Consider the following 6,000-nt stretch of genomic DNA (forward strand, 5'->3'; position numbering starts at 1 on the left):
CCCTGAACTTTTAGACATTGACAAATTGGTCCTTGACTTTACAAACTCGACAAATTAGTCATTTTGGTTACAGATTGCCAATTATAACATTTTCCTAACACATAAGAATATGACAAAATGTAATTTGTCCTAATTTGATTACTTGGAATTGGTGGAAAAATTATCTAGAATATTATTAAATATTTTAATATCAATTTAGATGAAAATGTGCATCATTTCATATAAAAAATCATGACTTTTGACATAATTATTTTCCAATGGGTATGTCTCTTTATAGAGATTAATTCAAGAGGTGTGTCCTCTTGTAGGATTGTGTCTTTTAAGAACAAAACTTTTCAACCGATGGTTGAAATGAAACTATCATGTAAAATGTCACAAATGAAATAAGTTGCATATGTTTGAAGAAGTTGCAATGCTTGGCCCTCTTTATTGTTGAATTTGACTTCAATCATGAAACCAATTAAGTTGGTGTATATTTTGAAAGCATTACTGGTCCATATGACGTCCTTGATTTAATTTGGATGATCAAATTAAAATAATTTGGATTGAAGTACATTATATGCAACTTTAATTGAAATATATTGTGAGTCGACGACCACTATTTTAAAAGTACTTAAACTTTCACGAAGAACTCAATACGGATATTATCTAAGAAATAAATGAATTGAACTATGAAAGAGTTGCTGAATCCTAAGTTCAATTGTAACCCAAAGATGTGGGGGGTTTTCATAAATGCTTGTGAACTTGAATGAAAAGTTTAAAACTTATGAATGCAACGTTACTAGATTGCATATGTATTCTTAATTGAGAATTGTGGGGGTAACTCAGTTTAACAGTTACATTTGCTTCTATTTTATAATCATAGAAATATATCTATGAGGGTGGAAAAATAGAAAACCCTTATACTAATTATAAGGATGATATACACTAAGTCTAAGGTGGATTAAATGAGCGGAAGCCAATTGTAGCGATTGTTTGGACATGCAAGAACAATTGGAATATTTGAAGAATATTCATAAAGTTCAAATGCATGGTAATGTTTCAATGATGCTATAGAATACCCATGGTTCTGAAATCCACTAGTAAAAGTGATTGACTAGTGTAGTGTTTGATAGAAATCTTCCAACCATATTTGGAAATTGATAAAGCTTTGGAGGATTTCTTGGTGGCGAAAATTTGTATCTATCAAGTGAATCGATCATTGGCTAGCTATATTTGATAAGATATTAAGTAATGGTAAGCCTAGACGTATAAGTCATAGACGTAATACCATTAAGTAGTTAATCTCAATGGTGTAAACTCATGGTACCTTTAAATTTACTGAGAGATTAAACATACTGCATATCGAAAGGAAAAAGATTGATACGTCAAAGTCCTTGTAATGGTAACCTTACCTTGTTGACTAAAGATCCCAAGATCTTGGTTCAAAGGGAGAACTAAGTTATAAGAATTCCATGAAGCACTAAGGAAAATAGTTTCCTAACTCATTTCTATGATATTAAAGTGCTTTCTGCAGAGTTGGAAGAGGTTAAGATAATCTTTTAATGATTCCTATATTTTGATTAAGTCAAGTGGAATAGAACAGAATACTCTTAATAGGAGGTCATCTATGTGAGTGTGAAATGAGGCCGCTTCAATGAGAATTTTTCAAGACTTGAATTCTTTAAACACTCGCAGAACCAAGAAGGGTTCAGGGCCAAAATGAACCAAGTCATGAGAACCATGACCTGTTTAGGAAAGACATCTGTGTGAGTATCGTTGTCTTGGCTTACACTAAAGGCTGAATGGTTCAAGACATCATGTAGAACCCCAAATAATTCTAGACACCTTAGTGGCACTAAGACATGAATATTGGATGACTAAAGTATACTTCAGATTTTTAGTCTCATTTGAGACCCATTTTAGACATATAGGAAACATTCGATTTGAAAAATAATATCTAAATAAAAGTTGTAGCTCTTTGAGTTAGCTTTCCAACGCACTTTGAATTACCTCAATCGGATATCGGGAGAAGAAGTTATGATAGAAACACTGAAGGCTGTGCAGTGTCAACCGGACTACAACTGGTCGACCGAAACTGCCTGAAATGAAAATTCTCGTTTTTCTCTAGAATTTAAATATTTATTTTCATCAATTATTTTCTCAAAGGGCCACCCACGTTTTTGGCAATAAAAACCCCACACTAAATTGAAGCATTTAACCTCAAACTTAAATGGCACCCATGTTTTCTCTCTTAAATGAAATTTGACCCTTCATTTGCTTTAAGTTATGGGATATATATCTATAAATAGAGACCTCATTTCACTCATTTTTTCTCACACCAAAAGCAAAAGCTTTTACATACTAAAGAAAGAGTTTCCAAGAGAGAAAAAGAGAGGGAGGAAAACTATTTTTCCTAGAAGCTTAAGAAGTGTTTTCAAGCATCAATTCTCAACGGTTTTCAAACATCCAAGGAGTGTATTTCTTTCAACGTCCAAGTTTCATCGAAGTTTTCAATCCAAGTTTTCAAAGTTTCAAAAGTATCAATCAAGGTAGGTAGAGGTGCAATGTGTTTAATCGTGTTAAGTTATAAGTTTCGATTTATGTTAATGTTTGTATGTCAAATGGTACTCCAGTACGGCATATCCCTCTATGTTAATGGTTGTATATCAAATGGTACTCCGGTACGGCATACCCCTCTATGTTGAAGAAATGTTCGTATGTCAAATGGTGCCCTCGGGTACGGCATACCCCTTCATGTCAAATGGTGCCTCCGGGTACGGCATGTATGAAAAGTTATAAAGTTAATATTTTGAAATGTATAGCTTGATCACGAATGCACCTATGACACCTATTGAGTTTTTCAACTCACGGGTTTAATCTCATCTCTACAAATTGAAGGAATTCTACTTCTGGCATGGATGGAGCAGAAGATGGAGAGTGATGCAACGAGCCCATGAAAATTCGGTGAATAAGTGATTTGGATTTATTTTTATGAAATGTTTTCCAATGTTAATTCTTTAAAGTTTTGAATAACGCACAATGCGAGAACAAGTTATGTTTTCTTCAAATAAATTACATTTCGTTGTTTTGAAAAATGATTAAGTGTTTTTGTATAAAGTATATGAAGTATTGTTATTTAAATTATTATCCGAAGATGTAAGCTTCCGCTAAAACGTATACACTTGTTACTAAACCACCGGTTAAGCTAAGTAAAGTAAGTAGCGTTCCGGTCCACTAGGGGCCGGGGCGTTACAGCGTGGTATCAGAGCAAGGTTTAGCCGGTTCTGTAGACCAAGTATGTTTTTTTTAAAAACAAAAGGAAAATGAAAAGTTTAAGGTACTCCATGGCATCGTGCATCCTCCATCAATCTCATCCTATGGCCCAGGTATGTTCATGTTTAAAGTTAATGATTATGTTTATGTTATGATGCTTTCATATGATTTAGAGATGTGTTATTTAAAGATATGTAATGGACTTGGGCAAAAGCTAAGGGCTTAAAGGGAATTGCATGATATGAAAGTTTAAATATTTGCATGTTTTCTTTAAGTAAAGAAAAAGTATGATGTATGTGAAAATGTAACAGATATGACTCGTAGAACGGTTAGGGCATATAAAGAAGCATTGAACCGTAGAATTGCTATTCATTCCTATGAAAACTATGTAACTGATCCGACCCGACCGCTTAGCGAACATGTGTATGACATCTATGAGAAATGCATGACGGCGGTTAATGCTGGAATGGAGATCACGCATATTAAGGCCATAAATAACCTCACACACTCCCTCCCACCTCAATGGGGAGATATGGGAGTCACGGTTAGAGATGAAATGTTAGAAGGCAACCCAAACCTGTTCGAGTTTGAGAGGTATTGCCATGCCCTAATTGATTTATGGGATGATGTAATCCATGAGGAGCCTGAGGAGGAACCTTCGGCTGAGGAAGAAGATCCCGAAGAAGAACCCGAGGATGATTTAGAGAATGATCCTAAGCCTGAGCCACAGGTTGAGATGGACATAGAGTCCGGACTTGAGGCGAAAGACTCTCCGAAGATGAAGCTCCACCAAAGAAGATCCGTAGAACTTATAGGGATTAGATTTAATTGCACCATGTTCTAAGTGTGGAAGGACACATCGTGGCGAGTGCTTACAAGGGAAAAATGTCTGTTTCCGATGTGGCAAGCCAGGACATATCATTAGGGATTGTCCCACACATACCCAGAAGAAGGATGATAACAGCGACCAATACCAAAAAGGGAAAGCACGAGTTTTTGCATTGACTCAATAGCATGCAGAGGAAAACTCTAATGTCATAGCAGATACTCTGCTGATAGCCAATACACCTGCTTATGTATTGTTTGATTCAGGAGCTACACATTCCTTTGCTTCAACAACTTTTATGGCTAAATCTAGTATTACTTGTGATACGTCGGAAGGTACATTAGAAGTTAGTATTCTTTCGGGCAACCCTTTGAATACTGATAGAATAGCCAAGTCAGTAAGTATCGAAGTGGAGGGAAAACCAATGGAAGCGAACCTATACATGATAGAAATGAAGGATTTTGATGTAATACTAGGCATGGATTGGTTAGGTTGTAATTACGTCACCATCCGATGTAAGGAAATGGAAGTGTCATTTTAGAAACCAGGAGAGAAACCATTTTCCTTCCTTGGAATGAAGACGAAATCCCTTATTCGACTAGTATCGGCTTTACAAGCTGAGAAGATGTTGAGAAAAAAAACATGTCAAGGATATCTAGTAAGTATCTCAGGAGGGAAACAAGAGATGATAAGGGTTGAAGGTGTACCAGTAGTACGAGAATTCTTAGATGTGTTTCCAGAAGATCTATCTGGTATTCCACCCGATAGACAAGTGGAATTCACCATAGACCTAATTCCCGGGGCGACACCAGTATCTAAGGCCCCATACCGAATGGCCCCAAAGGAACTACAAGAATTAAAGAAGTAGTTGCAAGAACTCCTAGATATGGGCTTCATACGACCAAGCGTATCTCCATGGGGTGCGCTGGTGTTGTTTGTAAAGAAGAAAGATGGAAGCATGAGGATGTGCATCGATTATAGAGAGATAAATCGATTAACCATCAAGAATAAGTACCCACTCCCGAGGATCGAGGATCTATTAGATCAACTGAAAGGAACTAAAGTATTTTCCAAGATCGACTTACGATCGGGATACCATCAACTGAAAGTAGAGACAAAGGATATACCTAAGACAACTTTTAGAACTCGATATGGACACTACGAGTTTATGGTGATGCCTAACAAATGCACCTGCAGTGTTCATGGGCCTGATGAATCGAGTGTTTCATCAATACTTGGATCAGTTTGTCATGGTCTTCATCGATGACATTCTGACGTATTCCAAGAGTAAGGAGCAATATGAAGAGCATTTGAGAATAGCCGTAGAGGTATTACGCAAGGAGAAGCTGTATGCCAAATTTAAGAAGTGCAAATTTTGGCTTGAACGAGTTGGATTTCTTGGACATGTAGTTACTGCCCAAGGGATTGAAGTAGATCCAGCAAAAGTAGAAGCAGTAACCAACTGGAAAGCACCAACAAATGCTGGCGAAGTACGGAGTTTTCTAGGATTGGCTGGATATTATAGGAGATTCATAGAAGAATTCTCCAAAATAGCTGGACCAATGACGCAGCTTACAAGGAAGGGAGTAAAATTCCAATGGATGGAAAAATGCGAACAAAGTTTCCAAGAACTTAAGCAGAAGTTGATAGCAGCACCTGTATTAACAATACTTGAAGGTACGGAAGGGTTTGTTATATATAGCGACGCATCCAAGCGAGGATTGGGATGTGTACTAATGCAGAATGGAAAAGTGATAGCCTATGCTTCAAAACAATTGAAGAAACATGAGCAGAACTACCCGACGCATGATTTAGAACTTGCAGTGGTAGTACACACTTTGAAGATATGGCGACGCTACTTGTATGGACGGAAGTGTGATATCTACACAGATCACAAAAGTCTCAAGTATTTCTTCACA

The sequence above is a fragment of the Olea europaea genome, chromosome 14, assembly GCF_002742605.1.
Source record: "Olea europaea var. sylvestris chromosome 14, O_europaea_v1, whole genome shotgun sequence".
Classification (NCBI taxonomy): Eukaryota; Viridiplantae; Streptophyta; class Magnoliopsida; order Lamiales; family Oleaceae; genus Olea; species Olea europaea.